This window comes from Passer montanus, unplaced genomic scaffold, assembly GCF_014805655.1.
Source record: "Passer montanus isolate IOZ18808 unplaced genomic scaffold, ASM1480565v1 scaffold3, whole genome shotgun sequence".
Taxonomy (NCBI): domain Eukaryota; kingdom Metazoa; phylum Chordata; class Aves; order Passeriformes; family Passeridae; genus Passer; species Passer montanus.
The window spans coordinates 4500329-4525602 of NW_024367707.1; the positions used below are offsets into that span (position 1 = coordinate 4500329).

Here is a 25274-nt window from a genome sequence, read left to right on the forward strand (position 1 = left end):
AACTCTTCATTTTCTTGGTTATTTTCTTGTGTTTTGGAGTATGTAATTCTGTGGGTGTGGAAATTATCAGGAAGAAACACAAGTCATAGGAAAACAAGCCAAATTCACAAACATATAATAAAGAATTATTTGAACATAACTATAAAACAGGTTAAAAAGGTTTGTAAACAGAAGTGATATTGGTCAGGTTTTCCAGCATAAATTATCTCCTTTCAGTCTGATCAGAAGAAAAAAATCTTTTGACTAAGTAGGGTGGAGAACATTTGTTTAAGATTTAACTTAATAATGTTGTTCAATTAATTAGTAACTGCTGAATTCCTGGAGCATATAGGTGGCCTCACAATCTTGGGGACTGAGAGTCTGATTTCACTTTTTGACTTCCACATAAAGCCATTAATCCCCACTCTCTCCTCTTACACCAGCATCATCCCTCTAGACCCTGCACTGAAAATGAGCAGCAGTCACTGGCTCCCATGGTACCTGCACGAGGCAGCCACCAGCCACAGGTCACCAAAAGTCAGGGGTGCAGAGCCAGCCCTGGGGTGCTGCTGAGAGTGCTCTTTGCAGAGCACCTGTGGCCCCACCTCGCTGGTGAAAAGGGACCTCCTTGCAGGGAGGATGTTCCTCTGAGGTGAGAAATTAAAATGCTTCTTCCAAGGGCTGTGGTCATACCTGTACTGTTCTCTGCACATTTTCCTCGCTTGCATTCTTGGACCATCACTATAATGATGCCATTACCACTTATTTAACCTGTCAGAGTATTTTACTGAGTTCTTAAACTATCAGCCTGGGATACAGCAGTAAGTTGTGATGATGGGGTTTATTGCTCATGAAATACACCTTCCCAATTCTAATGTGCTTGTCAGTACAATCTCCAAGAAAAGATACCAAGATTTTAAATTAAGAAACACAGAATTCCTCAGGATATTTTAACTTATCTATAAGTTCCAGAGGGATGTCATTTATGCATAGTGTTCTCTTTCAGAATGCAAGTTGCTTTTTAATTTGATTTTTAGCATTTTAAAAAAATTCCAGACACTTAGCAACAGAACTACAGAAAGCTTTATTTGTGGGTCACCTTCTTTAGTTGTTGGGAGATTATATTCAATGAATAAATTGAAACAACTCAAACATTATGAAAGTTATCAGGAACAAGAGTGTGTTGTACAAGAGCATTTTAGGGATGACTTAACAAGATAGTCACTCTGATAGCTGCTCTGGCAGATCTTCTAAAGTCATTAAGCATGTACAGTAAAGCGTGGTGCAGAACACCAAAGACAGCTTTTCACACATTCTCTGCTTGATCACAGATTAAATTGAATGTGAAGAAGAAAATTCAGACAAAGAAAGTTCCTTTGTGTTTCCCCAAGAAAGTAACTCATCTGAATTCTGGTGGAACTACTCCTTTCAGGATAAATTAATACCACAGGTTTCAAAATTTTCTAAATTATTAGAGTTATTATATATTCCACATGCATTAATTTTACAGAAAGTTATAGGCTTCATCTTCTGTGGCCACTAAAACCCTCAGGTCTGTTACAAAAGCATTACAACATACAAATGAGACATTTCAGTTTCATATCAGATAGAATATACTAGATATGCATAGTGCTTAAGAAATTGCATCATTGCTGCATCTGTACCCAGAGCAGTTAATTTTGATGTTGTTACTCATTTATGGGACAGAATGCCACCATGTCACTGACATAGTGCAAAATCAAGTTCCACTTCTCAAATATTTCAGTGGGTTTCCCTGGCTGCTATTGTGTTCTATTGCCCTGGACATGGAGATTGAGTGCCATTACTGTGATCCAAGTTAATGATAAGGTGAACTGCAAGTCTTTCAGGCTTTTACCCATCTTTGTTCTACGTTTTTCATAAGAGGAGTATTTCTCTGAGCCATTTATCTGGAACTCGTTTCCCTCATAATTTTCTTAAAGAGAAAGCAATCAAAATATCCCAAAGACTGAAAACTAGGGAAAGGAACAAGCTAAAACATAACTTATGCTGCCATTTTTATAAGAGAAAAAATACAGTGTCATATGTTTATGCTCACTTTTCTTTGCTGCTGAATTTCACACAAACCAAAGAAAAATTACCCAGGATGTCCTTATTAATATTGCTGACCATAGAACCATAGAGTCATTTATGTTGCAAAAGTCTTCTGTGACCATAAAGTCCAACTGTTACCCCAGCACTGCCCAGTCCACCACTAAACCATATAAAACAGTCCACTAAACCGTATAAACGTGGATCACAAGACCTCAACACAAGACATTAAAAGCACTTTTGAATTTGAGAAAAGACTAAATTGTCCATAAAAGCAACCAAGAAAACCTGTCATCTAAATTGAACTATGCTAATGTGTTCTCATAGATTTGACAGGAACAAATGCACTCTCATGGAAGTGTCAGACACTGCTGTCTCTACGTTATTGAGATTTCTTTCCATCTAAACAGCCCTAACTTTTTCCTCTCGTGTACACAAGGAATCTAGCAGTTTGCATAAACCTGGAATTTTCTCCATTCTGTGACAGTCTCCCTTGATAATTAAATGGCAGAAATTTGAAATGAAAAGAAAAATTGAAGCCGACAAATATGTTGAAAGAGAGATATGTAATCATCTCAAGGTAATATCACGCCACTTTACATCCTGCAACCTTTAATAGATACTGTTATTGTAGAAATCATACCCATTATTTTTCAAAACCTGCTAAAAAGTTTTAGGCATCTTATTAAGCAGCAGTTGAAATCATAGAATGGTAGAAGGGCAGAAACTTGTACAAAAATGGAAGTTCTTTCTTCAGGACTTCACACAATGGAAGTGTCTCTCCAGTTCCAGCAATTTTCCTTGCTATACATTATATATCGTACATTTGGGGGCTTTTTTCAGTGCTCCTTTCATTTTGTTATATTGAGAAATATGTCTGCATGAAGAGGAAACATGGGCTAGGGACACCCTTGGAATGATATTTTTAGTAGGGCTGAAGTATGAGGCAGTTTGTGAATGATATCTATAGATGGTGTAGAAAGAATTTAAGTAACAAAACTGGGAATGACATTGTGAGGAGCATTGAAGCAAAGAAATTGAATTTATAAGTATCCTCATTCCCTGGATTTCATTTGGCATAGTGCCTTAAAGCTTTATGTATGGTATAGATACATTCTACTGGATCCTTTACATTAAAAACTTTGCTGAGTTCTCTGCAGATTCAGACTAGATTTCCATTCTCAATAACTACTTTCACATTTCATGTTAAGATCACAGGTTAAATACTTTATTGGAATTTCTTAATCAAGAATAAATGTAATTAAGAATAAATAGACTTTCTGAGTATATTCTGCCAAATTTCCAAAGAGGTTGGGGCAGTTCTCAGAGGCAAATTGGTACTTTGCACACATATTAACTTCACAAACAAGACTACTAAGAAATTGAGTCCAGTAATTATTGATTCCAGACTTTGACTTAACAACCTATTGCCAAAATCTGCCTTTCCTGCTGCAGGGGAGGGGCTTCAGCATCCCCCAGTTTCTGTGTCAACTTCATCAGGGAGGAAGTGGCAGGAGCAATGTGGCCACTACAGATGTGAGTGCACCTGCTCCTGTGTTCTGCAAGTACAGGTGCACTCACATCTCCTCTGTCACTGCCCTGGGGCAGAGGAATAATCTGACTTGCACAGCCTGGCATTTTGTCTCCACATGAGTGAAGTGCTGGACTGCAAGACATCTGGACCTTTCTGTCTGGCTGCTTGAGATCTCAGTTTGATTCCCACATGGTCAAAGATTGCCCTGTGTTGTGCCAGGTGACAGATGAGCATTCCCTACACACATATGGAAAACTCTTTGGAAATAAAATAACTGAGGAAATATATAACACAGATTTTAAAGACTGTATATAATTGATTAGGCTTCTTTCTCTCTTTCTTTTTTTCCCGTTCTCCTTCTTCTTTTCCTTCTTCTCCTCCTTCTCTCTTGTTCTCCTTCTCCTCCTCTTCTCCCCACCCATCCCCTTTAATATCTTTCTTTTTCTCCTTATTTTCCACATGGTATATTTCTGGAATAGACTTTTCACTTTTTATTCTGGCCATAACAAGACTGATGAGTCACTGAAGCTATCAATGAGATTTTTCCAGCCACCCTCGCTCTGCACACACTGCACTCCAAGGTAAAGGTCTTGATGACCTCTGGAGGCCAAAATGAGAAACTTTTTAAACTTTTACCATGTGTTTCTGGAAGGAAATAGTAGACCCAGTGCCCTCCACTGCCATTGATAAGAATATCTCATTACAGATCAGTTTCAATATACAGAAACTGAGAATGAAGATGAGGATGGAGGAACAGTTTTATCAAAGACCAAATGTGCCTGTTACAGACAAAAAGACAGCATTTGTGGCTCTGCAAAATTGTACATTGAACATACTGTGGGGCATATTGAAACAGCATGAAATTAAGTATGATTTTTCAGGTTTTCTCATGCTCTTTCATGCTACAGAAATTCAAGTAAATTCACAAACCCTCTTTTCCAAGTGTGATCTCTTACCATTATATTAATCTTATTTGGCTCTCAGATAAACCTCTATTTTAATTTTTTTTTTTTGCTAGAGAGAGGTTTAGAATACTATAAACATGTGATTCAGTCTGTTTCTCCTTTCCTTAAAAACTGTGGAAATAAGTTATAATTGGTGACATATGATAAACTGTGCAGAAGATGCCCTGAAATATTGAAAAAATAAATTTCACAGCCCTAGATATTCAGATAAAACTTTGATTGAGACTAAGAATTCTTAAATTCTATTGAAACATTGAGGACTTGACCACCCACATAAAATAACCATGCTTAAGATCTTTGCTGAATCAAAATTATACTGGTATTTACCAAAGATGGAGTGATTCCCCAGTATCATCACTATAATTTACATGTTTAAAATGTCCTCTAATACTTTCAGCATTTACCCTTGTGACACTTGTCTTTTTTCTTGCCAGGTTTTAGTATTTAAGATTAGAGGGGAACCTTTAAATGAGGAGCCTGATGATCTGCATGAAAAAGCTTAATATTTGTCCCATTGTCCTTGCCTAGAGACCAGTTACTCCAGGCTAACTGAAGCCCAGCTTCCAGAAAGCCACTGACTCCTGGCTTGTGGTTATCAAATGTATTCCTCCCATGTCTTTCTCCAGTGGTCAAGGCCTGTCATTTTTTGAAGTGTGCTTTATTTCTCACCTGGCTGTGGATGAACTCAATATTCAAACATTGCCTCTCCATGTGCTGGTCTTTGCTAAAACTGAGTCCTTTTGCATCTTTGTCCAGAAAGGCAATCAACTCATGTGATTTCCCAGTCCTTTCTTTGACAGGATAAACAGACTCCTTAGTTTGTCACTGTGATAAATTTAAATAATTTTAAAATAAATTTACTTTGATTTAATTTCATATAATAATTTTTGTGATCCCAAATAGTTTTAATTGCCTTTAAAATGTAGGTACCAGAATTTTTACCTTCTGTAGTAATACTCAGCTTCTCATTTAACATACTTACATATTTTAGAAGTGCTTTGTGCTGGGACAGAAGTTCTTAGTCTCTTTGCATGACCTGCACCCCAGTTCCAACACACACAGAATTTCTTTCAGCTCTGTCACAATGATTTGGACTCAACCTGTGGTCTGGACTCAACTTGTGATCTGTTGTGAGCATTCTCTGTTGGTGCTCTGCCCTCGTTCCTGTAGACATCATTAGATAAATTTCTGTATATTGGCTTAAGCCAAATTGTATTAGGAATGATTTTATATTTATTTCTAGAACACAAATAGAAATGATGAAGAGTATCACTTGGCACTAATTTTGGTGAGAATCACTTAAGAGATGCCCTCATGGGTTGCCCTTTGAGATCTTAAAACAGTTTAGTGTAAGGTTATTTATATCATAAAGTGCCAATTCCTCATCAGGGATGAGTGTGTGTATGTGTGTGTGATGAAAAAAAATAAAAATACATCCATTACATCTATTATTAATATATATAGTACAGCAATCAGACAGGAAGCAAACACACTGAAGAATGAAATCAGGTTTGTTTTCCCAAGTTTTGTGCGGTCAAATTGTGTTGAGAAACTTTCATTGGACTGACAATTATTAATTAATTTTTATATTCGGGGTTGAAGTCAGAATAGCTGTGTTCTTAGCTGCCCACAACAAGCGGCTGGTGAGGTCTGAACATTTACTGTGTGGAATTTTGTTAAGCACTCTGAGTTAACAGTACCAAAGGTAGATGCATCAGTCACACATCTCCTTGCCTGACCCTTTTATGCTGATACTTGCTCAGGCCAGCTAGTTTAAAAATTGCAGGCAGTTGGAAATAACATCTTATTTTTCAGTGTCTTTTGAATAATAAACATATCTTGTGTCTTCATGAATATGTAAGCTATTCTGTTTCCTTCCAAAGGAAAAAACTTACTATTATTAGTTACTGAAAACTCTGCTGTTTTCCTTCATTACTAGCTGTGCCATCATTCTTCTTCATGACAGGCATATTTAGTGCACTAAGAATTCTTTTTCTCCTAGAACACTTGTTTTAATTCCATATCACTATTCACACTGATGCTCAGTTGTATCTTTCCCGAAGTCCTTACCTGCTGATCTCTGTTCCACTTTTCTGTGCTCCAAAACCTTCTCCTGAGTTTGCACTGACTGCTGTCTATTCCTCCCATTTCTCTTTGCAATAGTTGTTACTCAACTTATCACCTTCATTTTGCTAGTGGACGAAAAGGAGCTTTTAGAAAAATATTACATCTTTTCAACTGTACATCCATGGCTTTTTAATCATCTCATATAAGTTTCTAAAGAGTGCTCTGAGGAGCCAGGAAAAAAAAGATTGCCAGTCAGAAAAGAATCACTTCTCATCATTTCCCTCAGTTTGACAAAACTAACCCTTATTCTCTGTTTTACCACACTGAATGTAATCAGATTGTGATCACTGATCTCCAGGCTTTGCCAGCTTCCTCTCCAATGACTAAATTTTCTTTTTTCTTTTTTAAAGCCAGCACAACAAAGCCTGCTACAGAATTGCTTTTTGTTGGACATATCGTTGCTGTGAGAACATGCCATCTACTGCTTCAGGACAGTTGTGTTTTACTACACACTCCCTGGGTGAGACCTACAAACCCACCCACATTTTTTCCTGTCTTTGCATTGGGAACAAGTGCTCAGACAGGGAGCTGTGCTGGTCTCCTACTGGGAATCCTGCAGCAGCCACCCCTGCCTGTCTCCCCATCTCTGTTTCCCTGCTGCGTTCTGTCTGATGTGCATCAGATGCTGTAATTGCACATTTCCCTCAGCTGTGCATTACCAGAGCAGTTCCAGGTCTGTAACTCTGTGTTGCTGGGTGGGTCAGGAAGCAGAAAGAAGCAGGCAGGGATGGGATCTCCACCTTGGGTCCCAGGGGCTGGGAAGAACATGGCTGAAATCTGATCTCCCCTCAACATACAGCAGCGCAGAACTAAGGCCACTGCTGCAAATTCCACTTTTGGGCTTACAGCAGCTGGATATCCCAGCATTTTCAGAGTCTGGTCTGAACTATCTCCCCTGGGCAGGAAGGTAAGGAAAAAAATTTCTCCTAACCAGAGAGGATGATAGTAAATGGTCTCAAGTTGCTCCAGGGGAGATAAAAATTGGATATCAGGAAAAATTTGTTCATCAAAGGAGTTGTCAAGCGCTGGAACAGGCTGCCCAGGGAAGTGGCAGAACCACCATCCCTGGAGGTATTTAAAAGACATGCAGCTGTGGTGTTTAGGGACAGGGCTTAGTGGTGCACTTGGCAGTGCTGTTTAACAGTCCTGCTTGATGGTCTTTGAGATCCTTTCAGTTCTAAATGATTCCATGATCCTATGAAATGGTTCATGTCTTTCTTCCTTCTGTGGGTAGACCAGAAAACCTGTACAAGCTTAGTGTCAAACATCCATCACCCTTAACGAGTAATTTTGAATTCCAGAACTATTTACACATGGGGAATGAAACCAGAGGAAAAGGGGAGTAGAAAAATGCTGCAAATTTTTGAATAGAAGCACCATAAGGGCATTTCTTCACAGCACTGCAAGAATCTACTCTGACAAACCTATTTGAAAGCTCTACCACTTTGGTTTGAAACAACATGGTGTGGGCTTTTTTCTCTGATGCTCACCCATTTTTAATTACCTTTTGCTCCCTAATAAATTTAGCACAGTTAAATTGAAAATAGCTATGATCCACAGCCCCCACTCATTATCAGAAATCTGTATGCAGTTGCACCCAGTGTTTCAGTTTGCATAACTTATTTGTGACGTTATTAAAGCTGCTTGCATAATAAAATTAAATGCAGTTTACATTTAGTAATGTGTCTGTTCACTTGCCTGTAATCAAACTGACAGCTTTTCCTTTAAACAGTCAATCAAGTCTCTGGCTCTTTCTGGCTCTGTTTATTTGATTGGAGTTGAGATGTCATAAAACAGAATGGAATATTTTACAAGTTCTGATTACATGCTTTGACTTTTTTAGGACTGCAATTTCTTTCATTCATAAAAAAGAATCTCTGAATTATTAAAAGAAAAAAAACCTGATTTTAATTTCACAGTTGATGCTACAGCTACAAAAACCACAATCTGAATTCTGAATGTTTTTTCTCAGTCAAAACTAGCTAAAAAGCCTACACATTAAGATCTTAATTGATTAGATTATAGCAACAATTTCATGGATAAGGCATAGTTTTGCCAGGCTATATCCTCTGAATAGAGTTTTATTTAAAGATAAGGCAAAATGATTATGCTACAGAACAAAATTCAGGAACTGAATGGTACATCTGCAGCTGCAATAGTAGGTGGTTATCTGAAATAAAAAATATTGCCTAACATTTTTTATTACTCATAAATTAGATACATATCCTTAATATGCCTTAGTGAGGCCACGTTAGCTATCACCAATCACCTTCATAATTTTGATGTGCCTTAGCATAGTTTCCAGTCAGGTTAGCTCCATGATCTTTGCAGGCACAGAGGTGAGACTGACCAGCCTGTAGTTACCCAGGTCTTCCCTTTCCCCCTTTTTAAAAATGGGGGTCATGTTTCCCCTTTTCCAGTCAGTGGGAGCTTCACTGAACTGCCATGACTTCTCAAATGTGGTTTGCAGTGCCTCACCAACTTCATCCACCAGCTTCCTCAGGACCCTGTGTGTCCCACAGATGCTGGGGTGGTTGAAGTGCCCCTTGGGGACCAGGGCTTGTGAATGGGAGGCTGCTCCTACCTGTCTACTGAGGCTTCCTCTGTTCAGAACTCCTGGTAGGGCAGCCTGCCACAGATCTCCATTACAGTGTCACCTGTCCCTGCCCTCCCTTTAGTCCTGGCCCTGAGCCCTCAGGCAGCTCCTCATCCATCTGCAGGCAGAGCTCCTCCTGCTGCAGCTGCTCATTTACACAGGTGGAGACTCCTCCTCCTCCTGGTCTCCCTGCCTGTGCTCCCTCAAGTCCTTCCATTTGAACACTCCCATTGCAGGATGCATCCCACCACAGCTCTGTGCTGCCAGCAGGATCACAGCCTTGCAGAGCTGTGCACAACTCACCTTGTCTTGTTTTTCCCCTGCATTTTGTGCATTTGCACAGAGACATTTGAGACTGATGGTCAGCAGGGCAGCAAGGTTGGTGAAGGGTCTGGAGAGCGAGTCATGAGAGGAGTGGCTGAGGGAGCTGGGGGGTTAAACCTGGAGAAAGGGAGGCTCAGGGGGGACTCCATTGCTCTCTAAATCTCCCTGAAAGGACATTGTAGGTAGGCAGGGGTTGTTCTCCCAGGCAGCCTGTGAAAGGGTGGTTAAACATTAGAATGGGCTGCTCAAGGTAGTGGTGGAGCCACCACCCACCACCCCTGGAAGTGTTCAAGAGATGACTGGATGTAGCACTTGGTGCTATGGTTTAGTTGATAAGGTGGTGTTTGGTCAAAGGTTGGAACCCAGTGATCTGGGGGTCTTTTCCAATGTTAATGGTTTTGTGCTTCTATGATTCTCAGTGAAGGTGACTTACTGGCTGCAGTGGCTGCAATTCCTCAGTGCTGCTCTTCAGGTGCTCTCCTGATGACCTGTCAATGCTTTCCAGGCTCTGGGCATTTCTTGTGGCCCTGGTATCAAACCGGTATGACTGGGATGGACTGAGGCCTCTTCTCCCCAGCTACTGTAGTTTAAGCCTCTTCCCCAGACCAGCAAGCCTGTGACCAAAGATCTTCTCCTTCTCTGACAGATGGGCTCCATCACTCCTCAGGGTTCTCAAGGAGAGTCCCATTATCCAAGTAGCCAAATCCCTGGCTGTGGCACCAGTCCTGTAACCATTTGTTGATTTGCCAGATTTGACTGTCACTTTCAAACCCCTTCCATTTGACTTTTCTGAGGATGGATGAAAAAGCTATCTGTGTTCCAGATGTCCTCACCACTGCTCACAAGGCTCTGTAACCCTTAATGCTCTTCAAACATTTTATTTCAGCTCAATCTTCAGTTTCAATTTGTAATATTTGACAGATTGCATGAGCATCAGACATGGCCATATTTTTATTCTTTCCATCTTACCCTTTGATCTTTTCATATATTATACACAGATACTTAATGGTCTTACTGCTACAGGCCTCATGGGATCCTACATTCAAAATACCTCTCTGGAGCATGTGTTCAAAACAACCATTTGAAAGCACTGTGCTTACATTCACTTTTTGTATATAACCTGATATAACCACAAAAAAACAAGGGAAAGTTTTTCAGTTCTGACTCTTTTTTTGGTATATCACTATATTGTAGTCTCAAGGTACCCAGTTTCAAGAAGTGATAGATACTTTTCATCTGAGGATGAAAAATTTAGATTGCATTACTGAGATATGACTTCTAATAATGATAAATAAGAATCCAAACCAGTGATATACATACACATATTGGGAACGCGTGTCATTTATAAATCTCTTCAAATACACTTCAACTGCCTGACACAAACTTTGAAAAAAGTTATAGCATTACTTTAGGATATCCTTTCTTCATTAACAGTTTAAATGGTACATACTACTAATAGGAATGATAACCCTACTGGTATGTATTTTCCTATATTTATGAGTATGTGATCTGTAAAAGCATTATCTTGAAGCAGTCTTCCGCAGAGAAGACAAGATGAGGCAAGCAAATATAAGAAGCATAAATCAGAATTACATTCTTTACTTCAAAGTCTAATTGATTAAGTTTTTATGATGGGATTAATTCTCTGTTCTGAAGCTTTCATTTTAATTTATAATTCCAAAGACTTAATATGACTAAAAATTACAAAAAATAAATAAAGAGAATATTCTGTTCCCTAAAAAAAAAAAATAATTAAAAAAATTTTAAAAAAAGCTCTGCAATAATCCCAAGAGATGGAGACTTAAGTCCTTCTTACCTAACCTCAGCTACTTAAAAGTGAGGCACCTGGGCTAAACCAGCTCTGCTCCCTGCTTAGCCAGGGAGATGGACATCCCTCAGGCAGTAACCAGCTTCAGGGTCCACCTGAGCACAGCTTGGCCACCTTCTCCCCCAGCAGCTGTGAAGACACTCCAAGTAACTACACAGAGCTCAGATATGGATTTTGCAGGACTACATTTCTATAATAGAAATCTGACCCAGACATGAAGACTGGTTGATTATTGTACTATTAATTAACTGTAACCACAGTTTTAGCAGCTGCATGAAAGTGAAAGTCTTCTGAATATCTCATTGAGTATAATTAAACTCTGCATTATGAATATAACTTATTAGGAAGCCAATCTGAAATTTCAAGCATGAAGGAACTCTTATCCCTGGCCCAAGTGTGGTGAATTCTAATAATTCTTCCACATTTTGTTATACTGAAGAAATTAAAAATAATTTGCTGTCTACTTGCTTTCTGCACTCTGTGAATGCAACTCATAAATGAGTTGACAGCAGACATTAAAGGAGTTCTCTCTAAATTATTTGATTCAAATTAATATGATCTATAGACAAAAAAATATTAAAACTTAGAAAGTCAAGAGGAATCCTAACCCTATGAGAAAGAAAAAATAATTGTGAAGAATAGAAGAATAAACATTTCTGGATGTATCAGTAGTCTTTCAAACATTTTTGAGGAATCCTAATAATTACAGAGTTTTTGAATGTATGGGAAAATTAAATCATGTACCAGTCCAGTTCAGTGACTGAAGTACATTTCATTAGATCTCCAGCCATTTATGAGATTGTTTAACTGCTACAAACAAAATCTAACAATCTAATTTATCAAGCTCCTGTTTGTGGAGTTAAAAACAATAAAAAATTATTTGGTCTAGTTTTTTATATACATCTTCTTGGTGCCACCAGGGATGCGGACATGGGGGGGTGGTGGCTGGCAATGCAGAGGCACCAGCACCATCAGGGCTTAGCAGGGCAGCTCGGTGCTGCTCACAGGCTTGCAGATCCTCATCCCCTGAGCTTTGCTTTGGGCTCCCCAAGGGCAGGCAGGTCAGCAGGGCAGAGCTGGTGGTGGCTGGTGACAGCCACAGTGCTTTGCCTTCCTGGACTCACTCTGGGTTTTCACAAAATAAATAATGCTCTTGCCTCACGGTCATTAGAGCACTGTAAAGGCATTTGGTGTTTCCCCCTGCAGTGCTTGTGCTTTAACTGCAAATAACTGACAGCAGCAATTTTGTTCCTCAGCACAGCTGTAACTTGGTAGAGGGTCCCTTGGACTGGCTTGTCATTGCTACTGCCTGCACATTGCAGAGAGAGAGGCCTTTATTGGATGTTTCATGGCAGTTTGACTTTAGCTGAGCTTTTTTCTGTCCTCTTATGAAGGCTGCTGAGAGTGGCTGTCTAAAACCCTTAGGAACTTTGCAGCTACTTTGCAGTGGAGCCACAGTTTCAATGCTTTACATGCAAGGAACTTACATAAGCACAAAAGAAAAATGGGAGATCCCCTCCTCACCAAAACAAGAGTAACCCTGAACACAGCCTCTTTGCAATAGGGTTTCCCCAGCCTTGGAAGACAATATAATTCAAAGCTGCCAGCCAGCTTTTCCCAGTCACAAAGTTACCTGCCAAGTCTCAGATTTTGAAAGTGTTTGCTCCAGATCTGAGGCAGCCCTTCAATGTGTCCCAACAGGTGATATACTTGCCCTGGGCTCCAGTACACAGGATAAAATTATATCCTCTGACCAGTCATCTTCTGGTTTATAGCCCTGTTCTTCCACCCTCTGTGCTCCCACTCAGCTGCATTTCCAGCATGCTGAGTAATTGGCTGCTTCATTTTAGAAGGGGGTTCCCAAAAAGCAAAACTCAGCAAGTGCTGAAAATGTTTAGTGTACAGAGAGGGACGGCTTTGTTGCAACTGTGATTTGGATACAACTGCTTGCATCTGCTGACCAACTGCTAGGAAAGGGCTTATCAAACCAAAAGAATGACTGTTTTCTCCCTGTCTGAAATTACTGTCTACTCTAGTTCCCTAGTGGTGTCCTTGGAGTGTACTATTGAGTTGCTGGTGAACCACAGCTGCACCTGTTCCGTGCAGAGAGGTGTTATTTGAGAACTGCAGAATAAGTGATTTGTTTGCTTCTGCTGTTGGTGCTGGCTATTGTTTACTGGGGTCAGTGTCACTGTGAGTCTCACAAAATGTGTGAGCTCACTTTTGCTTCATGAGCAAAGTCTTCCATGCCTCTCCAGTGTGAAGCACAGAGAGGCTCTGGGCACCCTGCTGCTCCTGGGTCACACCTGGACAGCTCTATCCCAGCAGCAAGTCCCCTTGTTCAGGAGTATGTGTGCCTGGGATTGTCTCTTTCTATCAGATTCAACTACAATTTGACCAAATAAAAATCGCTTTTCTCCTCACCACAGCTTGGCCTTTTTCTTGGTGGTGCAGAGGAGCATCCTCCAGGAGATACTCTTGTCCTGGGGAAGCTTGGAGATCAAGGTTCTTTGTTTTCTCAGTTAGTGCTCTAACTTCCAAGGTAGTGTGTAAAGTGTAGGATGATTTTGGAGTGAAAGTGGCCCTGTTTGCTACATTTGTGCTGGGCTCAATGCTACAACATGCTTCAAAGCTACCCCTGAAGGAATGCAGATGGAACCCACCCACTGCTCTGCTTCAGCTCACAGTGGCCAAAGTTGCAGCAATTTTTTATAGATACAATCAGAAAATTGGAAGAGATGGGGCCAGAAATATCTCCAGGCTACATTTCCTACACTGTTCAGGATAACTTTTTGTTTTGTAACTGGGGAGGAAAGAATTTCTGCATGTTGTCAGTATGATGCATATACCTCCTTTACAGGACATGACATGAAATTTTCAGGACAAAAATATTTTGAAAGATGTCAATCAAATGCACACCTTCCTCAGTGCTATCAAAGCATCCAAGAAATACTTTATCTTGAATGCTTCATGGCAAGAGCGGCATGAGGCAAAAAATGGAAGTTTTTAAAAGTTATTCATGGGTCTATTTATCATAAATAAGACAAATTTTACATGTTCTCTGGGTACCCAGCCTGAGTAGTGTGCAAGACACCATTTAAATACATCTCTGCTAGTTTTCAAAAAATTTAAACTGCTGTTTCTGAGATGAAAGGTCTTATTTATAAACACAGCTTCCCACATTAAAAATGGAAATGCCAGGCCAATATGTCATATTAAATTTAGCAGCAGTAATGCCCAGACATGGCCAATCCATCTAATTTGAAGCCAATGAAGAATTATTTTAATTCCAAGCTCATTTAGATTTTATCTAAACAGAAATGTTTATTTTTCAAAGGGTATGAAGCACATTACACTCACACTGCCAAATTCATTACTTGGAGGAAGGACTAAAACTTTTAGTCATTAGGCAAAAGTCCACCTTTTTCTGGCATTTTAGCAGTTTTCTGGGTTTGAATTCAAGGCACTGATCACATTTGCATTTTTGTTGGCAGCAGATAGTCAGGGAAGTTATCCACATCATTGTTGAGTTGTTTTATTACCTTTCATGTGCAGGAGAGTTCCCTGGTATAAAAATCATCTGTTGATGCTCAGACTGGGATGGACCTGTTTGATTATTATTTTAGTAGTAGTAATAGTAGTAGTAACTGTAGAATTGTAAGAATGAGAAGTGACCTGGTTTCCCCATGTTTAATTTAGAGCACAAACCCTTGCAGCTCTCTCTGTGCTGGTGAGGCATGGAGGAGGAATGCTGGTACCACAGCACAGTCAGAGCCAGAGCACAGAGAAATTCAGCACGGAGGCACATTCTCTTTGCCTGTATTCCCCCCAGACAGCTTTGTTCTGGTCCTTCCAATGTTTTATAAATGTCTCATTCTCTGTCCCTGGGAAACATCTGTGTGAGGCACATCTGCCTCCTGATCTCTGGCAAACACTGTGACAAGGGGAATCATCTTGGCATCCAGCAAGGGCCACCTCATTTGTCACCATGGTGCCTGTGCTGCCCCCACAGTCCTTCTGTCTCACTTTCTCTGACCCTTGGCTTTGTATAAGTTCATTAAAAAATCCCTTTTTTATAAAAAATTCACAGATCCTGCAATTCTCTTTATTTTTGAAGTTTGTTTTTGAGATTGGGCTATCAGTTCTATGTAGAAGGAAGGGCTTAAGGAGAAAGGCAGCAACTTTATAAAATACTGTCTTTAGCTTTTTTCAGTTTTTTTGACTGGTGATTCCTGCTCTTACTGTCTCTCACGATTTACCTTCATTAAATGCTGTGATCTATGCTTAGAAAACTTACATACAGGCCTCCTTCTTCTCTAAACATTGCATCTCTCTGCACTAAATGAAGGCAGAAAAGTAAAGCTTCCCAAGGTAGAGTGTGAGGAAAGTGTGCAAGTGCAAAGCCAGACAGAGGAAAGGATTCATTAAAGCCTGGAAGGTCTCTGTAAGCTGGGAAAGTGTTCAGCACAGATAAGGATGGGAGACCCAGGGAGACAAAGCCTGAAGTTAGGGGCTTTTGGAGGATTTATAAAAAAGATGCCAGACAAAACAGTAAATAGGGATTCAACAGAACAATGCAGTATCTGTTAGAGAGGTGTTATGGGGGAGCCCTGGTGCTGAGATCAGGGAAGCTGCAGAGGACTGAGGAGGAATGGAGGAGTCACAGCAGAGCCTGCAAAGAGTGGGAGGTGCTGAGACCATGAGAAAAGCTGAGCTGTGAGTCCAGGTCCCTGATCTACCAGCAAGCAGTGGAACAAGGATTCATTACATCAAAACTTGAAAAGTCTTGTTGTTTTCTACCCCTTCAAATAGAGTCCGTTGTTTACACTTGAATCCACTGATGGGCAGGATTTTTTCAAAGACAGGAATGAAAAACTGATTTTAAAAATCCAAATTCTGTCTCACAAACATTTCCACAAAAAGAGAAGACTTTGAAAACATAGTCTGATGAGCTAAAAATCTTGCTGTTTATACTCAGATCGAAGAAAGACTGTCTGGAAGCTGCGTTCTCATGCTATTTTTGCATTTTACTTGGAAGCCCTTAGGGTCTCAAACAGAAGCTGTAAGAGAAAATGAAAAATGTATCTGAATACATGTGTTATAAAAACAACAGAGATGCAGGAAAAAAAAGGTACCTCTAGCTAAGAGAATGTGGAAAAAATGAGGAGGAAAGCTACAGGGAGCTCTTTGAAAGGATTGGTACTGGTGTTCTCTGCAGCCCTGGGAGAGGGAGCACTATATTTCTGTGGAATGAAACAAAGAGAATTGCAAATATCATGAAAATACTTAATTATACTGTCCAGAGAGTTGTACCTCTCTTTTAAGGTTTTTAACTGTCCACAAAATATAACTTTAAAAAGAGAGTGAGACAAAGAAAATTAAAATCCTTAACTGCACAAGAATTCAAAGTTTCAACATGAACTTTAAGTCCTTTCCATTATTTTTCTTAATCTCCACACAGAGGTGTATCTCCCTACATATTTTGCCTGTTTTATCTCCTAACATAAAAAAAAAGAAGGTCTAGTAAGTTACAAAGGATTTTTGTTCCAGTTTAGAATATGATGCAGGACTCAGCATTTTCAGAGTCTCTTCAGTACAGGTTTTTTCCTTACTACAGTAAAATTTTAGGGTGAGATCTAAAACCACTATTTTCACACCAAGGGTGACTTAGAGCTAGCACACCTTACTCCAACAGCATGATCCAAGAAAACCCAACTCACCCTTCTTCAGGTACCTAATGGGAGTCTCCTAGTTTTCCATAGCAAGCTCATTTTCCTGGAGCTTTACCACTGACAAATGTCACCATCTTGGGTGCACTTAACTAAAAGCGCACCTACATATTTCACAGGTGCCCCACCACAGGCTCCTGGAGAGCCTGGCTCACCTGGCACACTCACAGGACATCTCAGCAGCACTGGCAGCTTTCCATCCACTCAGGGGAACAGTGGGACTCAGAGGCAATGGACACTTTTATTTTGTGTTACGTTTGCTACAAATGCACCTTCTTAGAAACCAGGCAATACAAATTCTTATTTATCCTGGCCCTGGAAAGAACTGAAACCTACATTTGGAGTATCTAGTTTGCTATGTAATATGCTTCTGTGGTGAAAAAGAAGCTCCACTCCTTTCTCCTCAGGTACAAAATGTTCAGGATGGAAGCTGTGCTGCAGAGGACCAAGAAAACAGAGGGGTCTTCTCTTATATGCTTAGAACCATGAAAGCATGAAGGAGGCAACTTCTGGCCTTCAGTCCCACCTGTCAGAGGCACCTGGGAGACAGGAGCATGTCCATCTCTAGTGGTGCTGGTCCTGAGCCTATCTGCCCGTACTAGTTTGAGACAGCTCTCAGGACAACACCCACATCTGAAAGTGGGGGAAATTCTCACAATTTCCAGCAGCAACCTTCTCTTAGTTTTCCCTTTGGACTGGCTTAAGTATCTCCCTGCTTGGTAAGGTGGGTGTTGTGGATGCCATGAGAGCACCAAGCAGGAAGGAAACACATCCTCAGCTGGGCTGGCAGAGCACCACTGCCTCCTGGTCTGGGTACTGAGGGTTTGCAGCACTGAGCATCACAGAGCTGAGGCATTTCCTGCAACTGCTCCAGATCTGTACTCAGCAGCCATTAAATCTTCATGAATACATAGTGAGCAAAAACTTACATGCTTTTATTGCCTCAAGTTCTTCAAAAGTATTGTCATGAAACACAGTACGATGGAATTGCATTTGCCTAGTGGTTTAACAACAATATAAAAAGATAATCAGGATATCTGCTATATATCTGCACTGCTATAATGTGCTTAGTGATACATCCCCTTATTGTTTGCTCAGCTTCTATATGAGTTTAATTTCAAATTGACATTTGGTCTTTTGTCTTTTTTCTGGCAAAGCAACCAGGATAGTATTTAATTACAAATTTTCTGTTTAATCTATCATTTTAAAAATAGACCAGAGTTGAGTTCTGCAGTACTTTTAAAATAAAATAATGGTTTCACAAAATCATGTTAGCTTGAAGAAAACATTCATATTGTCATGTTAGTGTTTGCTCTGTGACATAATTAGGTTCCCAAAAACTTCTATAATTTATTATCTGTGGCAAGAGAGAAGAAAGATCCCCTCCGATTACATGCCTGGTAGAGTAATGTTGTTAACATTTCTGTCTCTCTCTCCAGAGATTTAGGGTCTTTTTTTTGTAGGGGATATGGAATAATAAAATATTAATAAAATGAGTGAGGAAATTATTTTACATTTGCAATAATTGTGTCCTTATATTTATAATTTCTTCAAATAAATTTCTTACAAAAACCCCAAAAGCTTTCTTAGACGCAGATGGCATTTTTCACATTTACTGTTTCTAGGGGCCTGTGTTAATGCTTTTTGGAAGCCTATTGCTTCATTAGTAATAGATTTTTTCACTCTGCCAAGTTATCTGACAGATAGTAGATAGCCAGTGATAAGCTAACATACATACATGCTAGACAGGTGATGGAATTACCATTATCTGCATTTAAACTCTCTTTTAGCACCATAAAAGTAGACAAGGAGAAAACAATCAACAGTTACAGAACCTGAGATACAAAAGGTCACAATGGATTCTCAGTCCAAGCATCTTCCTGAGCTGGCAGCTAATTTTGCTTGTCGAGGTTGATAAATATGAGAATTCATCTGCCTGATTTCAGGTGACTCTGAAGGTGCCTCTGCCTTCCACACTTTACAGTGCATTTGTCTCTCTCTCCAGAGATTGAGGGTCTTTTTTTTGTAGGGGATATGGAATAATAAAATATTAATAAAATGAGTGAGGAAATTATTTTACATTTGCAATAATTGTGTCCTTATATTTATAATTTCTTCAAATAAATTTCTTACAAAAACCCCAAAAGCTTTCTTAGATGCAGATGGCATTTTTCACATTTACTGTTTCTAGGGTCCCGTGTTAATGCTTTTTGGAAGCCTATTGCTTCATTAGTAATAGATTTTTTCACTCTGCCAAGTTATCTGACAGATAGTAGATAGCCAGTGATAAGCTAACATACATATATGCTAGACAGGTGATGAAATTACCATTATCTGCATTTAAACTCTCTTTTAGCACCATAAAAGTAGACAAGGAGAAAACAATCAACAGTTACAGAACCTGAGATACAAAAGGTCACAATGGATTCTCAGTCCAAGCATCTTCCTGAGCTGGCAGCTAATTTTGCTTGTCGAGGTTGATAAATATGAGAATTCATCTGCCTGATTTCAGGTGACTCTGAAGGTGCCTCTGCCTTCCACACTTTACAGTCTCAGCGGAGCTTCTCACTAGGGGGTAGCTGCTCAGATGATTTGGGGGTATGAGAAAACATATTGTCAATGACAAAAATCTGTTGCTGAAAAATCTTAAAGATTGTCAGGAAAATATTCCTTTGGCGATTTCTTCAGCAACCCAAGACCCTTAAAATCCCAGGTTTCATGTTTTCTACAGTCCTGGTGATCCTCACCCAGAGCTTTTCCTTACCCATTTCCTTACCCTGTCTGTTTCTGGTCCAGTCTGCTTCTGGAAAATATTGTTTCTTACCATGAAAAAAGTCTGTTTCTAGAACATTCTTAGGTGTTGCTATCCCAGAAGGCACTGAACATATTTACTAAAAGTACTGAGACTCCCTAACCAGCAAACAAAATGCTTTTTTAAAACTTTGATCTGAGAGAGAGCATAATTTGGAGCATCAGAGCCTGACCTGTCAGAGGCACCCTTCTTGTTCTTCACCAGAGGCGCTTGGCTCCCTTCAGCTTTCCCACTGTTCATGTCCAAGATCCACTGTTTTAAAGAAACTTCTGAGGAGTCTTGTAATTTTCTCACTGACAATTGTTGGTCAAGTGCATCAGTTATTCACAGTGTGAATTCATCACAGAGGCTTTAAAACACTTGTATGTTTTATGCTTTATTTTTTAAATTCAAATTGCCTTTTGTGCCTTTTTCACCACCACTTTCTCTTCTGTCACTTGCCAGTGTGTAAAGCTGTTTCAATCACTCTGTAGTGTATTTATCTGTTGCAGTGATAAAAGGATATGCTCCCATCCTTTCAAACTGTCATCTGCTTAAAAGAAATGTCAACAGTGCGAAAATCCATGATGCTCATCCCATTCACACTTCAGGGGTACAATTAAATGGCTAGATAAAGACCCACGTGGGTCAATTTTTTCATGCATTACAGCTAAATGAAATTGAATGTTGCAAATGGAAAATGCCTCTTACCAAGCACTTAACATAATCTCTTTCTGCTACCTTGGACACCCAGAGAGAGCACGCATCTTGCATTATCTCACTGAAATACATGCTGGAGGTCCAGGGAAATGTCAGCCACAAGAGCCACTGCATGGGCTTTCCTACCAGTGCACAGAGGTAATTCCAGAACAGCTGTTCTGGGGAGGCCTGGGGAAGGATGGAGGTGGATTTCAGAAGAAGTACAGGGGGAAACACCTCAAGGTGCTGTTCTGAATCCAAAATGGGCCTCCTAAGCCCTAATGCTCTTTCAGCAAATGATTTACACAGAGCCCCAGAGGAGGCTGCTCCTTGACAAAATCCATGGTGCCATGTGTCACTTCTGACAGAAGAACAGCCATCTCCATGATCTTCATTTGGAAATGGCAGGAAGTCACTTGTGGGGATGGCAGGGTGTTCCAGCTGCTGCAGATTAGACAAGTCACCTCCAGCACACTTGGTATGCCAACCTGAACGGGCACTAAAAGGAAAGTGGATGATGAAGCACTGCTAATTTGCAAAACACTTAACCTGCATGCAATTATCATATATAGTGCCTCTAGCAGATCAGCTCTGCCACTGTCTGCTCTTACAAAACAGCAGACCCGTGCTGGGGATCACCACAGGACTACAGCTTCATGCAACTGGATTAAAAATGTAGGATGCTGTGTAATTTTCCACAAACCTGCTTATTTAATTGGTGCTGCCAGAAAAGGCAGTACTCCTCATTTCCTGAAGAAGTTAGGGAATCACAAAAAAAAATACAAAACAAAAAATTTCTTTAAAAAATTTCCTTTCTAGGCAAAGGTGATTTGTGCAAATATTAAGGGTGAATGGGTAGCTCTGGGATTTTTTCTGTCGTTTTTGTTCACAGCAGGAAGCAAAGGTCATTAACTACAGATAGAACATACTTCCTATTGCATAGCCAAGATTACTAATAGTTCAGAAACTGCAAGGGTTCAGAAAGTTGTAATGATTTAACATTTCTATAAATCTGTTCACTGAAGTGGCTGCTTGAAGGAAGAACAAGTGAACAATAAATAAGTAGGGTTTATTTATTGTTTACATTAAAACAAATAATATAGAAATTAGGTAGTAGTTCTTTTTCTGCTTTTACAGGGTGGTTAAAGACCCTCTGGCATTTCTGTTGTACTTCTGGTTTCTCAAATTTTCTGGTTTTCAGCTTAAGTGCTTTCTATGTATACTAAAAATATGTAAGTGCAAGACACTTGTCTTAGCTCAAAGTCTCCAATATGGGATTTTCTAAATTATGAAAGACCTGGAAATGAGCTTCAGGTCTGAACTATATGTTTACCAGCAGAAAAAGTTTATGAGAATTGTCCATTCCTTTTTTATTGCCCATCTGAACTACCTACAGGCCTTTTTTCTTTCCTGCCCATCAACAGCCATTCTGGGAGAGCTAAATAAATACAGGTGCAGTTTGGGTTCAGCTGCAGTAGAAAACACCACCTTCATAAATGCTGAGAAATGGCAGGAGCTGTATTAACTAACTCCTTTGCAGGGGCTCCATCTCAAACTGAGCACCTTCCACAGTGCAGGTGATACCCATTTCCATGTTTTTCTGGAGAAAGGGGATGTATTTCCAGAGTCTGCTTTTACATGGATCTTGAGGGAACTGCAGCTCTGAGGATTGTTTTGTGAGGTTTCATCCAACTGCAACAAGTGTCACCATCTCCATTAAAAAAGTGGCTTATAATTTTTTAGGTAATGGGTAGTGCAGGGCCCCCTGAGCAGTAGGTCTGAAGGGCTGGCCAGGTGCAGACAGGTCTGCCACACATCACAGATTAAACCAATATCCCCCAGCTCTTCAATTCACACACGTTTCTCATGCTTGGGGGTTGGCCTCTATTTTACATTTTTCCTATCTGAAATTCTGTTGCTCCAAGCATTTCTTACAATGGCTTCAGACCTGACACAAGGAAAATTGTTTTGTGCACGGTGATAAAGTGATGCCCCTGAGGGAAACATGGTGATATTGCTCCTCCCTCTGTCAAAGAGATTCTGAGCATAAGGTATATCCTTTACACCAGAAATAAAAACTGCCACAATTTGAATCACCAGAAATGTCATTTATACCAGGGAGGATAGCCTGCAGCTGTTCAGGGTTCGGGTGTGAATCTTTTACTTGTTTGTTCTTGTTCCTTATTGTGGTGATGAGACACAAATATTTGAGCCTTGCAGGCTGGAGGGCCTGGCTATCATCATTAAACAGGCACAGGAAGAAGTGGTACTTGTGCCAGGTAATCCACAGGCTGAGCCAGGAAATCCCACCACAACTATTGAACATACAGCAGAACTTGGCAGCAGATTCTCAGGGATTCACCAGAGGATTTTTGCTGCTTGAGCCATGTGTAAGTAACTACATTTGGCTCTGCGATACAAAAACTTCTATTCTCTCATGTAGGCTTGAATGTTCATGTGTTTATTTTCTTTCATAAGCTCCTTTGGCTGGCACATGGCACCAAGGAAAAGGGGGAATTATTCATTCCCACAGCCCAGAAGGGGAACTGAAATCACTGAATGGATGCTTTTGTGAGAAGGTGCACAGAGTTCAAGGTCAGCTCATAAATGTGAATCCCTTATCAAAGAATGGGACCCCTGTCTGCTTCAATGTCATAAGTCCAAATTGTTTTCCTCCCTGTATTTTAAGCACTACTATGTACCATTTTATATCTGTGATGCAGCTTATGAATTTTGAAGTCTTCGAACAGAAGAAAATTTGCTCTTCTGCCAGTTTTGTGTCAGTGCTGTGCCTGGCTAGAGCTCTTCTGTTTGAAATTGAGGATAAGCCCACCTGGGCTTCAGCACAGCCCTCTCTGTGGCTTGTCTGCAGCTATCTGTCTTGGAGTACCAAACTGGAAAAGGGTCTGTGTCTATAGATTTTCTTTTGTGCTTTCCAAATCACCTTCTGGAGCACCAAATGTAGTGAAAACCTCTTTGCTTGGTAATAGGACTGATCTCTTGGTGCCTCACGTTTTTATGTGAAGAGCTGGAAACTGGAGATTTAATCTCCAGTCTAGCAGATGAATATCTAGAAAAAAAATCCCTGGACTGTAGCAGGTCTCTAGCAGAATACCAGACACTGTTACTGCAAACTCAAAAAACGTGTCAGGCTGGCCATGACTGCTTTGCAGCCTCTCCTGGTCCCGTGGTTAGCTCTGACCCCTCTTCACCACTGTGGTGTTTCTTCTGGTGCTGACTTCAGTAGTTACAAACCCAGCACCACTCTGAGGGTGTTAATTAAGTGCCAAGATCAGAAAGGGACATGCATGGCAAAAGAGATCCACCTCGTGAGCCTCCCTCATGACAAAGGCCTCACAAATTCAACTGACATTAAAGGAAGATGTAAGCACAAGCAGGAGTGAAACAAAAGTATTTGGCAGGAAAAGACATACTGGGCAGGACAAAAGTTAGCAGTAAGTCAGGAACACCAGTCACCTGGAATACTGTATCGGAAAAAATTTGAAAAGTCAAAATCAATAGGCAGCAAGGAGTCAATCAGCTGATACCAGTAAAGACCACGTAGGACTGCAAGAGTGACGGCCAGTGAGTATCTCTTCAATGGTTTTATCCAAACACTCTTATTCTTTACTCTTGGCCTACTTTCTGTCACTTTTTTTGCAGTCAAATATGAAGAAGACAAGATGTATTTTTCTTTATTTATCTCTTGTCCGTGATTCCAGTAAACTTCCCAACAGTTTTTGATGGGTGCAGAGATGAGGAAACACTTCCAAGGTGTTCTGAATGTGCTCTGTTCACACTTGCCCTGAGCTCTGCCTTCAGTCTGCCATTACCTGCCTGGTGCAGTGTCTCCCTGCCTATGTTAACATTCACATTTTATCACAGTGCCACCATATAACAATGCCATAAACATTTACACTAATTTTGAAGTCAAGAAAGGGCAATGGTAATTTGCCACTGCAATAATGTTTGTGAAGCATTCATGAAAAATGACAGGCAGGGAAACAAGAATAATTGGAGCTAATGGAGATAAAAATCCACAGTTATAAAGATATATGGCACTTTAGAAAATTGATTTAGTCCCTCTAGTGGAAAGCAAAAGGGAGAGCACATGATATCCAGTCATTCACAATCTACTTATCATGAGTCTTCCTGATTGAATTGGTATCAGTACATATCAGCAAAGGAATATAATTGATACCAACAGTGTTCTACTGATACCAAGTCAGGGTGAGAATCAGTTTGAAGATATGGATTTGAGTTACCTTGTCTCATGATTCTTGGTAACATATAAAATATTAACAAGGATCTTTTAAATCTACTTGTGGCTTAAAGCAAGGTCATGTATGCAGCATTTTGCACCGCTTGTAAAAGAACCTTATAAACCAGAAAAGTTGCTATAGTGTTTTCTGTAAGACTGAGTCATGCTTCCTAGGTTATCGGTTTGTTTTCCTGTTTGTTTTCCTTTCCAAATTCTTGTACTTAGCATTCACTAAGAATTACTTGGTTGGTTGGTTGGTTGTGGTGGTTGTTTGTTTGTTTGTTTGTTTTAAGAGGAAATTCCCTGGACTTGATTTCCCAAGGTAAAGCTGGATTTCTTGCCATGCAACAGAAACTTTGAAAATATTTAAT

General features: G+C 40.1%; 1 long non-coding RNA gene across 1 annotated transcript in view; it reads left to right on the forward strand.

Moving 5' to 3' along the window:
* Nucleotides 1-7065, forward strand: part of LOC120504751 — a 222994-nt gene extending 215929 nt beyond the window's left edge. Inside the window, exon 9 of the long non-coding RNA XR_005628108.1 lies at nucleotides 7026-7065. This is a non-coding gene — a long non-coding RNA (uncharacterized LOC120504751). The remainder of the gene's footprint in view (nucleotides 1-7025) is intronic.
* Nucleotides 7066-25274: the final 18209 nt, after the last annotated feature.